At 40.0% G+C, this 13,228-nt stretch overlaps 1 non-coding gene across 1 annotated transcript; it reads left to right on the top strand.

Moving 5' to 3' along the window:
• The first annotated feature begins 5,115 nt into the window (after window positions 1–5,115).
• Window positions 5,116–5,190, top strand: Trnat-cgu (transfer RNA threonine (anticodon CGU)). Its single transcript has one exon. It is a non-coding gene; the product is annotated as a tRNA-Thr (tRNA).
• Window positions 5,191–13,228: the final 8,038 nt, after the last annotated feature.

Genomic DNA, 13,228 nt, shown 5'->3' with positions numbered 1-13,228 from the left:
TCTGTTGAAAGCAAATTGGAACTACAAGTCTTGCCCCATCACAACACACGTTTTTACGTACGGAAAACAAGAAAACATCCTCGTGTACCTAAATGGTGAAATTTCCATAGCACCTACTATTTGTACAGCAACTCCTTTTGAGCGGTAAATCTCCATTTAGCCGAGGAACCTCTAGCTATCTGGTTGTTAATAAATGTGGGGATCTCATATTCAGGTTAGCATTCTATAAAAAAAATTATCTGCCACACCTTTTACGCTCAGATATACAGACTCCAGGAAATTGTGACCAGTCACTTAAAACGGTAATTTCCAAGAATGTTTGCCTATCTAAGCCGTGGGCTCCAAACGATAGGTATCGAATGTGCGATTCAAAATCGATCACGCGACTATGGTGGCGGGCGTTATGAGCATGTTTATAGTGATCACTACAGCAACGACAAAAGAAGATTGTTACTAAAGTAGTTGTAATTACAAAGGAAACGACTTACCTCACCCATCGTCAACGTTGTCATCATGAGAAAGTTCGTTTGATGTGTACTCTACGGAAGGCATTCCCTTTCTGCCGTAACCCTGGTACTCTGCCAATGTCACGAAAAAATATGGGTAGAGTGTGACATTTCCGACAAAGATTCAAACTATTTACACATTGCATGAGCATGGAATTAGATTCTTCCACGTGAGGCAATCGGCCGAAGAAACGTCTACAATACCAGACATGCCACTCACTACCATCATTAATCGTTTGGGTTTTCCTAGCATCTCACAAACGATTTATAACAACGCCCGCCACAACACTCGCGTGATCGAATTAGAATCGCACGTTCGATATATATCGTTTGCAGTCCCCGGCTTCGATAGGCAAACATTCTTGAAAATTACCCTCAAAACACACAAAATACTGGTATAATGTGCTACAACATACAGATATTCACAGCAATATGGAATACGAAGATAACTCCATCCATTTCGCTAGTTCTCGAACACGGCAATAGGCTAATAAGCTACCATAAAGTGCAATGAGCTGCCACCGTTTGCTACGGATTTGCGCAGTTTTTTAGTAATTGAGATGTAGTCCAGTTCCTTTCAGGGTATTTGTTGACAATCATATATGATTGTTGAGGACAATAGTGCCCTTATTTTTGGTTCCGAAATGGTCATTTCAAGTGACACAAATGTCCGAAAAGCTCGAGATACCGGATCAGCCTTCGGAACTTTCTCGGATGTCAAACTGTGTCACGTGATATTTTATGCTGATAAATGAATCGTCATATTTCATTTGTAAATGGTCGAGCCTGAACTTCGCGAGAAGAACCTGTAGGAAACACCTTTCACTTAAAAATTTGTTGCTCGCGCAGTGTGCAATTCTATGCTTCAGCACAGAACCGTTCGCTTTGTATCTTCAAAAGTATGTTTCTCATTCAGTGATACGAATTATACCTGAAAAATTAATATCTCTTGAAGTGAAACTCCCTAATTCAAACAGCTTCTAAATGTAAAACAAGCAATGTGACGAGTTCCGTCAAAAATAACCTAACGGAGGAAAGAATAAAAGTTTAACACCATATCGATCTCGGTTCTTAGGGACGGAGCACTTGCTAAATTAGCCAAGAAGCTGGAACGGAATCGACCATATGCTGTCGAAGGGATCATCTAGACATTACAAAGAAGCAATGTAGGAAAACCACAGGAAACTCTAGATGGCCAGACGGAGATTTGAATTCACTTCTCTCGAATAGTCCAATGTCTTAACCACAGAGTTACCTCCCTGGTACGAGGCGTTAGTACCGTCCATGCTGCAGCACTAGGGTATGTAGCGGAACTGGTACACGAAGAGAACAAAAACGACCAGCATTTACTTACCGATTCCGTAAGTATTACCGCTTTGGACCCATACCAAGGAGGATTAATAGAGTGAAATACAAAAGATCCAAAGAGAAGTTACGCTTTTCGTAGCGGGGATTGTTATTAAAAAGGAGCGCGTTTCGAAGAAGCAGATAAAATGTTCGGGGCAGGCTATAGTACAGTCGTTGTGTTTCACGGAAAAATTTAATGTTAAAATTCCGAGAGAGTACGTTCGTAGAAGAATCAGGAGACATTATTATCTCCTACATATATCTCGCGAAATGACCACGACTGGGAACGTAAAGAGAAATTTGAGTTCATAACATGGTCTGCCAGCTGTCGTCCTTTCCAGGAACAATTCGAGAACGGAACAAGTAAAGACAGAAAAGATAGTCGTACCCTCCACACTGTAGGACGGGTTGCAGATCATAGACGCAAATGTAACTGCACACATAAATACTATCGCAAACTTTAAAAAAGAAAAAAGTAATGCTCTAACGATTGTGTCCTAGAAATGGTGCCATCTCCGTATTAAATAAATTCTTCGATCTTGTAGCACTAACAAAGTCTTTCTATGGTTCCTTCTGACGCACCTTGATAAATAAATTCATCAAACGAGCTATCGATATGTGTGTTCTATTTGCTACGTCTACGATTCCGATAAATATTCACATACGTAACATTCGTGTGAATTATTGCTTCTTGCTACCATAAAGTTACAAACTGTAGCAAATAAATTTACTTCATTTTTGTTGTTAAACTGTAAGTGTCGCCTATCTTCTGAGATAACTTGAAGGGATTCATAGTACTACACTAAACACGGTGCGCATTATGCTGTGTGCGGTTGTATTCCAAAGCCTTCCTCCAATCCGTGAACAGAGTTTGTCAGTCAATTATACAGTGTAATTTGAAACCTGAAGTGGGGTGCAACGCGATATTTTCCACTTATTCACAACGGTACCAGAAATGTAACATGCGATAAGTGGCTGAAACATCTCACAGACTCTACCGGAGACTGACTGCCGAACATCTGAATTTATACTTTAATATTATCCGCTCAACCACCAAGCCAGTAATAAAATATCCGAAAATTACGGGTGACTTCTCTCCTGCTGTTCTTTCATAAGATAAAACGATATATTTACCTCTTAACATAATCATCAAAAGAATGTATAAACGATAGTTTCACTGTACTAATCTACAAAAGAAACTTATTTTTCTAAATCATTCATTGTGAATCATACTACTACAACCGACAGAAGCTGCGACAGTCACTCAGTATTTCACATATATATGCACACAGTATGTGCTTCTACAAAGAATTATTTATTACGAAATACGTGCGAATTAGATCAACAATGATACATACCGGGAAAGCCACAGAAAAACGAAGAGACGTGCAAATGACAATTAGTAATAGTGTCATGTTGGAGTACTGCACGGTCAAATATCACTTATTCAGAGACAGACACTTGCGAATGGTATTAGTAGTAGATACTGCGCTACAGAAAATTTTAATGAAAAGAACACAATATTATAACATTGACAGACAGTGCAGGCATGCTTACTATGTCAAACTAATCAAAGAATTCAACTCAAAGTTGTATCACAGTCGGAACCCGCCTAAAAATGTTGATCTCTGCACCCAACGATTATAGACGTAATGAATATATCAATTATTTACATATTTGCACATTAGGTGTGCACTCTTTCTTTCCGTCTTAAGTGTTCAGAAGAAGACGTAGTAAACATTGATATCCGTCGTTGGATTAGGTCCTACTAAAACATCCGATGAATCATTGCAATAAAGAAAAGTCTGAAGAAGAAAAACGAGTTACAGAGATTCGCATTAGTCCATTGCTCACCCAGAGACATCAATGCATGCTTTAGGATTATTTAGTATGACTCTGGGCAGCTAAAGTAGAGATACGTCGAGAATAATGTGCGCAAACATAAAACAATAAAACACAAATTGTTTCCGCACGGCGTCCGATTTGCGTACTACTGTTCAAAACCTAGACTGGAAAAGATCTATCTTGCTATTTTACGTATGCGTTGAAATGCCATGACTGTGCACAGAAGTTGAAGACAGTACAGTGAGCACACTGGTGCAGATAACTTTCGGCAGTTTGCCTTCTTTTCATTTATTTGTAACGCTTGCACGTTATCTTTGGTTATCTCCGGGCATAGAGATCACTGTTTATCCCCATAAAAAAGGAGTATCTATGGAGTGAGCATACAGATGCTCGGAATATTTTTGTTGCCCACATGTATTGACTCCAAAAGTCACTAGATATCTTGGAGCGTAAGCACTCTGCAGGTTTTGAATGTCATTGCATCGCTAGTACGGAGAGGTCCCGTTCAAAAGTATCGCAGATGTTATACTCGCGTTTTATAGACATCTTAAAAATTTGCAGTCTATGTCTGGAACAAAACTGTGTTAAATCGTTGAAGAGATAAATGAAAGAACATTTATGTTTTTCGGGGATAACTGTGTAACTCACATTCACGATATTTTTACGTTTTTATTCTACGGTTTCGTATCTTTAATTTTTGTACTTCCTTATGGAAATTGAAATATGAATCCCACGCAGTCTTTTCCTATATCATAGGTGCTCTACTGCAAGTTTCCCATAGCACCTACTTTAAAATAAGAACAATGATTTAGAGATCGGTATAATTCGAAGTACAAGACATTGTCATAAATAAATCTTATGTCCAAATGGAATTTGCTCGAAATTTGTGGACATTCGACGGATTCAGCACACTCCAACACTTCTGAATATGCCTAGCACTAGTCTCATAAGCGTATGGTAGTGCAGTCGCATAAATTAGACCCTTGATAGTAAGTTTTTATGTGAAAATGTCTATTCGTTTGTTTGTCAGAATACCATTAGATCTACAATCTAGTAACTACGAGACTAATAAAGCGTCAACAGTTGTTGAGCCCGCAAAGGGTAGATTGTGTCCGCACTTGTTCGTCGCACAGTATATTGTTTTGCCTGAGACGTCATCGTATTAGTGTAGGCACATGCTTGTAATTTTTACGAATTAGCTTTGTGCAAAGCTATAAACTAGTGTAGCCTGAAAACGCGTTTAACTATGATATTGATTTGGGGGTCGTGAAGAGCCGGCGGTGCACTGCTAGGACCTAGAGTGAGACAATAACAATGTTCTTATATGGATATGGTGTCTGTTGTTTCGGACAGGTGAGAATGTGGGTCTCGCGGGAGACGTGCGCGAGATAGTCCCTGCAGTCGCACTATCCTCTGTGCCCTCGGTGGCTCAGATGGATAGAGCGTCTGCCACGTAAGCAGGAGATCCCGGGTTCGAGTCCCAGTCGGGGCACACATTTTCACCTGTCCCCGTCGATATATATCAACGCCCGTCAGCAGCTGAAGGTATTAACACACAATTCTAATTTCGTTCTAGACGGCTGCAGGTCATCAATGCTGTCTGTTCTTTCGGACATGTCCGAAAGAACAGACACCATATCCATATAAGTATATAGTTGTGGCAATACTGGCCATGACCTTCTTCTTCTGTGCGGATGCACACATATTACCCGAACTCTTACGGGACTTGGTTAGAATGTCTTCCACGAGTAATGAGTGTCTTGAGTTGGGACACTACGAATGTAGTGTGTGGACATATGTGGGTCTCGCGGGAGGCGTGCGCGAGATAGTCCCTGCAGCCGCATTATCCTCTGTGCCCTCGGTGGCTCAGGTATAACCAATACACAGACAATTCACTCGTTTATAGCGTTTCCGCTTATCACGAAGGGGGCCCGGGTTAGATTCCCGGCAGGGGACTGGGTGTTGTGTAAAACCCGGAACGGTAGCTCAGCGTGTTCGGTCAGAGAGCTGGTTGGCCTCTGTAATAAAAAAAAACTGAGTGTAAGGATCAACATACGAACCCGGATGTCATGTGACGTCCGCAACGACCAAACACAACGATCAACCACACGAATCCAAAAAAAAAAAAAAAGAAAAAGAAAAAAGATGGATAGAGCGTCTGCCATGTAAGCAGGGGATTCCGGGTTCGAGTCCCTGTCGGGGCACACATTTTCACCTGTACCCGTTGACATATATCAATGCCCGTCAGCAGCTGAAGGTATTTATATGTAATTCTAATTTCTTTTAATAAAAATGTTATTCAGAATATAAGTGAAAATCGACGTTAAATTGAAAGCTAAAAAGTAATGAAAGATGCCGTCTCATATGACACATAAATATTCAGAATTACCGAAACCGCATGTCAGAGGATCGAAACGGAAGTGAAAAAACAGCGCAGAGCGATTACGTAGAGCACACACGGACGTGGAATCACCCTAGCGAAGATATGGGCTGCAAATTGGGAAGTCCATTGACATAAGAGACTTTGACAAAGGGCAGATAGTTATTACGCTGAGGCTGTGAACGAGTATGCCGCGCGGGATTAGCCGAGCGGTCTAGGTCGCTGCAGTCATGGACAGTGCGGCTGGTCCCGGCGGAGGTTCGAGTCCTCCCTCGGGCATGGGAGTGTGTGTTTGTCCTTAGGATGATTTAGGTTAAGTAGTGTGTAAGCTTAGGGACTGATGACCTTAGCAGTTAAGTCCCATAAGATTTCACACACATTTGTGAACGAGTATCTCGGAAGAGGCGAAACTGGTCGCGTTTTCACATGCTACTGTCCTATCTAAAAGAGGTAGGACAGTGAAATTACCACTAGACACTAAAAGGTGGACGTCCATGACTCTTCACATAACATGGGATTCAGAGGGTTGTCTTCTCTGTAAAGTAGGATAGACGGTGATCTGTGGCATCTCTTCCGCAAGAGCACATTGCTGGTCCACGTACAAGTGTTTCGGAGCACACCGTTCATCGTACGTTCTTGATCACGGAGCTCCGCAGCAGACCAACTCTACGTTGACCCAACAACATCGGCAGTTACCGTTGCAGTGGGCACGGGACCATCGGCATTCGATCGTCGATCAATGGGAACGCGTCGGTTCTTCGGGTGAATCACATTTTTGCTACAATAGGTCGATGGTCGTCTCCACAAAACCCGTCATCGTAGTCAACGGCTGCTCGAAATGTGCAGTGCGCCACGAACGCAGGCTGGTGGGAGCAGTATTATACTGTGGGAGACATTCTCCTGCACTTGCATGGGACTTACGGTAATAACCGATGACATATTGACAGCTGCGAACCACCTGCATCCCTTCATGCTTGATATCTTACCCGACGGTGATGTCACCTTTCAGCAGAGTAACTGTGCGCGTCTCGGAGCCAAAACCGTGCTACAGTGGTCTGAGGAGCCTTATACTGAACTCATGTTGGGGTCTTGGCGAGCAGATTTGCCTGATGTAAATCCTATGGAACCCATCTGGGTCGCTGTCGGGCGTCATCACCGCATACGCAAATCAGTGGCCCGGTATTTACGCGAATTACATGAGCTACGCGTAAGCCTCCGCAAACTTACCAACAAATTGTCGGATCCTTGATACGCAGATTCAGTGATGTATTTTGTTCTAACAAAATATGAAGCAGGTGGCCATAATGTGTTGGCCCATCAGAGTATAGTTGAATCGGTGTAAGTTGATCCATGACAACTGCAGTCAGCTGGCACAGTAGATCGCGCTCCTAACTCAATAAATCGTGTAACACAATTTTGTAAACTTCTCTGTGGCAACACCTACGCTTTATCGTAGCTCTATAGACGGCTTGTATTTCCGCCACGCAGCCGTTTCCGCTTCGCAGTTGAAAGTTGGCAACAGTGCTACGTACTGACAGGATCTACTTACACCGACTTGACTATAGCAGGATAACTATAATTAGACTTACGTGGTACTTACCCATTATAAGTAACTCTTCCTCATTTGACGTTTCTGTTTGCACTTGTAGTAGTAACAATTATTCACTATTGTTGTCACCAATAAATAAATGGGATAAATTCTAGTGTCCGATTCCACTCGTCGGCTTTGACCAATGACGTCATACCTAAGGCAAAGATGCTGCATAGAGGTAATCTATGAAGGGAACGGATCATACTCATAAACATATAGCATGCGATAAAATTATGCTCACATTTAACGCGATTATTATTTACTGACGAATTACATGTAAACGAGTTGAAGGTAACCGAAATAAATAAGAACAGGAGTGTAAAAAATATGTGTCCAGTTAGAATTATTACCATAATTTATACAAGCAGAGGGGCACAGAGAACCATTAAACCATATTACAGTATAGTGCATGGTGAAATCCTACTATTACAAAATTACGTTGATTTTATTATTGATTATTCACTCAAACCAGATAAGCGCAGGAAAGTTGGGATTTTGGGCGGGGAGAAACTAAATTAGAACATAACAACGGAAAAATAAAGCGAATAATAACAAATACGAATTACTGACATAAAATATGGAGAAACGAATACCGTAAATCCTAAACAAAGCAGGAACTCAAGTAACGAAAATCCATTAAAAATTAACAAATATTGGAATCGGTATTTATGAGGTCAATTCTACTTACCGATTCCAATATTACTAACTTTTTCGCAGAACTTCAGAGAGCAATTACGAGTGCAGGTATTGGATTACGTTTTCCACATGTACTGCAAAAACTATCTAAGTAATGAACCATCGAATCGGTAACTAGAGGTAACCTATATAGGAGGTCTTTTCTAGTTACCAATTCCAATATTACTGTTTCGCGGTAGTACAAAGAGCAATTACAAACGCAAAAATGTTATAACATCTGAGAAACCTGCTTAAAAATGATCTTGTTACTGATCTATCGAATACGACTAGACTTTCAAAAACTGAAAATCTTTGCAAACATTACTGCACACTCAAAAAAATAAAATGCAAAAATGACAAAACCTTTGAACCGATAACTATACTGCACGAAAGTCACACCAGCTACAGAAGCTCCTAAATAACAATCAGTAAAATTGATACATCAGGAATGAAACTAATATTAAGAGAATTGTAGCAAAAACATCGGAAAGAAAACATAAAATGGGCTACATTAAAAGAAACTTACCACATATGAACTTCTAAAAGAGTGAAAGATCAAGGCTGACAAGAAGAACAAAATAGGGGCATAAGAAGAAGTAATAATGTTAGGAGGTCAAACTATAACGAAATACGCGAAAACCAGAATAACTAATCAAAAAATTAATAAGAAATACGAAATGCCAGGCACCAAAGAGGCACCACTGAAGTCAGTTCTTCCCTTCCATCCGCCCTCAACCAGATGCAAAATTTTAAAATAATAAAAAAAAAGATATCAGAAGTCAATCACATAAGCCCACCGGCACAAGACACAACAACCCCCGCTCGTCACACCACTGTAACCAAAAAATATTAAAACAACAGAAACACAGTCCGCGCGGGATTAGCCAAGCGGTCTTGGGCGCTGCAGTCATGGACTGTGCAGCTGGTCCCGGTGGAGGTTCGAGTCCTCCCTCGGGCATGGGTGTGTGTGTTTGTCCTTAGGATAATTTAGGTTAAGTAGTGTGTAAGCTTAGGGACTGATGATCTTAGCAGTTAAGTCCCATAAGATTTAACACACATTTGAACATTTTTGAACAGAAGAACATTCTCCCAGAGAAACAAATAAAGTACGAACCCACATACAGTAACAGAAAAAATCCCAACATAAAACAAGAAAAAATTATGAGACCCACTAACACCTAACTAACAAAATGAGGCTTGTACATTTTGCTGACTACTTTCATAAATGCTAGAAATACACAATAATCTTTAGGAATACTCTTCCTCCAACAGATTCATCCAAATGGCTTTGCAACACTGAAATCCTTCTCTTTCCCTGCCCAACAATAGATTTTACAGCCCCCCAGTACCTCGCGACAGTACTGGTACACGCCCCCGGGTCGGCCGCTGTGGCCGAGAGGTTCTACGCGCTTCAGTCCCGAACGGTGCTGCTGCTACGGTCGCAGGTTCGAATCCTGGCTCGGGAATGGATGTGTGTGATGTCCTTAGGTTAGTTAGGTTTAAGTAGTTCTAAGTCTAGGGGACTGATGACTTCAGATGTTAAGTCCTGAAACGTCCCCTTTGTACAATTATACATGACTGTACTTAAACTGACACACAATATTTTTAGCGCAACACAATCTGACTTTCAAAAATCCGTACAAAAGAATGGCCCTGACTAACATTAACCTATACCTTTCACAAATCACTTACCTCACAAAAATCTTCATTACTCGAACTACTGCAATACAGCGAGCGCCACTACTGCCAGCTAAATAAAAGATTCAAACTACTGAAGGCACTAACTACTGATAGGCATAGTTAGCAAATGAAAGATTTTGATAGAGAACAAACAATGTATTTACCTTAATAGTGTTCAAAAGTCATAATATATATAGCAGTTCATGACATCCATTCTTAAAAATGTACTGTTTCTGATGGGCACACGTCCAGATCATCCGCTCTCAAAAATCCGCCATCTCACTTCCCCACATCCAAAACTGCTGGCGGCTCACCTCCAACTGCGCAACGCTACATGCTGTTAACAGCCAACAGCCCAACACTACAATGGCAAATATTGCAACAATGCCGACCAGCCTCAGACTGCACACAGCACAGTCAGTGATTTTCATACAGAGCGCTACGTGGCGTTACCAATAAGAAAACCTAAACAGCCTACTTACATAGCCCCCATGCTCCTCACAAAAAATTTTGCACATTGTTTTGGGCTGGGGCCAATACAGATTTGAAAATTTTTTTCATTATCATAATTACAATAACAAAGAAATCAAATGCACACACTTATTGATACAATGTTGGTCAAAAGCTAAAATTTTCTCACAGTACATAAAGACAGTCCTGATCATTCATCACAGTAAAATTGCAGTGTTTTTCTCAAAGTCTGAGCAGTAAAAGAAAATGCACACGGAAGTAGTAGATTTCAATGCAGTCTTGAAGAAGTAGTGTTGTCCTTCCAATGGAAAGACAGTGCTGACTTTTGACATTCAGACAGGTAATGGGCCACAACAGAGCAAACCCACAGCAGAGTCATTCTAAGTTTTGAAGAATATTGGTAAGTAGGTCATCACAGAGCAGACCCACTGTAGTCCTGGTAGAGATTATGGTATTGGTGGGCCACCACAGGTGCAGACCCACTGCAGTCCTTGTAGAAATAATGGTATTGCTGAGTCATCAAAGGTGTAGACCCACTGTAGTCCTTGTAGAGATGGCTAGCAGCCATCCGTTGCAACTGTGCAGGTGCACAATCACCATAGAAGAGTCTTGTGGACAATATAACAAGTCCATGAACCACCACTGGAGCACGCACAAAAAATTTTTTTTTGAAATGTCCCTAGAATCAGCAATGCTGTTATCCAGTCCCTTGCTGAATTATTAACACATGTGCAAACACTATCAGTCCCTACGTCTCACATATTGTCCATATACTATGACCAACAGAAACGTGTACAGTGAAATGTAACTTACAAGTTACTTAATTTGATGAACTGGTGTCAATTACAATTTTATAACATAAGAATACAATAACAAAGGTACAAAATACATGATTAAAGAACATATCAATACAGATAACATTTGTAGTAATAGGGGCTTTACAAAAGAATAGAAATAAACATATACATCAGTGTTACAGGAATTATGACATAAGTAAATACATAAAAGATCAGAATAACTTTTGAAACATCAACTTCGCACATGAGCATTAAAACAAAACAGAATAAATAATGTCTAAACATCTTTACAAAGTAAATAACATAGTATTAGAAAAATTCTACAACATAACTCTCATCGGCTAAACACATAAAGACAGGAAAAACACAAATACACAAGGGTACACAAACACAAAGTGGGATAACACAAGGAAAGGACAGGGTTTGTCTTACTGCAGTATTTTGCAAACAAAACTTTTTTTACTTCTCGGAGATCTCCATTCGTTCTTCATTATTTCCAAAAAGTCCTCTCTATACCTGCTTTCTGTACTTTTTTCGTATAACTTCTCAATGAATTTCTTCCAATTCATCGCAACTCATTCTCTTATATAGTCTACCCCCTCTTAAGCTAACTTAAATCTATTGAGCTCAGATGCTAAACTAAGGGACGAGGCAATGCAGCAGCACAAAACAATTAACACAAACAGCAATGACAAAAAAATAAAAATTGGCAAATCAAGCAGCAGTAAATGTAATAACTTATATCTAAACATGACAAACCCACAAGCAGAAAAAATAGTACACGAAAGACAACAATACAGATAAGGGAAATGTATAATCACATGTTAATGTCTATGTAATTAAAGTGGTGCACCACAAAAAACTAATTCTACAAAAAATTACCAAGTACTTGAAAAGAAAATTATATATGCAGTTACTGTTATTAGTCCCTTCTTATAGTTCTTTCCATTCAAAGAGTTCCTTTTTCGAGGAAAGTGGATCATAAAATAATTATTTAATAGATCTGTTGACAGAAAGTGTTCACATTAGCAAATGCATGTAAGTTTATTTTATAAAACCAATGCTGCAACACAGCTGGAAAACAGATATCAAATTAAATAAGCAACTATGTACAAAACATAAAAATATCATTCAATAGTCATGTGGCATTTCATAAGTTAGTAGAAATTCTCTCAATTCTCGTAGAAAGACACTTGTCATAATCAGGTGTGCAGATGTAAGAATATTTCCCATCAATTCATAAGCATTTCAGTAAGTAACACAAAGTACGTGCTCCACAGTATAATCATATGTTTCCAAGTAATAGCGTGTCATATTTGCGATGCTTTCTACAAAGGAATGTCAATAGCGAGGTTAATGGCCTCTTTCTTCTCCACCTAATGGCTTTTTCTCAAAGCGGCTGGCCGCTCACAACGCATTACTTTCTCCCATTTGTTGCATTAACTGTAATAACAATGCACTGGTGTCTGAAACATGTTCCTCAGTGCTTTTCGGCAGTGAAGTTGCATTGGCAACATTCACATTTTGACAAGCAGAAAATGTGTCTTGACTTATTGGAGAAAACGTTGAGGACCCAAAACCTGAATCTGCGGGATTTTCTCTGCCTCGTGATGACTGGGTGTTGTGTGATGTCCTTAGGTTAGTTAGGTTTAAGTAGTTCTAAGTACTAGGGGACTGATGACCATAGATGTTAAGTCCCATAGTGCTCAGAGCCATTACGTTTTTCACACGCCATAATTGTCACAATATTTCACACGATAACACAGAAAAGCACAATTTGAAGAGCAAAAATAAGAAAACACATTAACATAGCACTGAAAATAATATCTAGTTAATCGCAAGCGCAGCTGCGAAATACTTGGTGCAAATCTACATGCATGCCACAACTGTTTTACTGTACAACAATGAAAAACTACAACTACAAAGAAGATTCTCT

Source organism: Schistocerca nitens, chromosome 4, assembly GCF_023898315.1.
Source record: "Schistocerca nitens isolate TAMUIC-IGC-003100 chromosome 4, iqSchNite1.1, whole genome shotgun sequence".
Lineage (NCBI taxonomy): Eukaryota > Metazoa > Arthropoda > Insecta > Orthoptera > Acrididae > Schistocerca > Schistocerca nitens.
The sequence above is the reverse complement of the archived record's forward strand: the minus strand, read 5'-3'. Positions and strand labels throughout refer to the sequence as shown.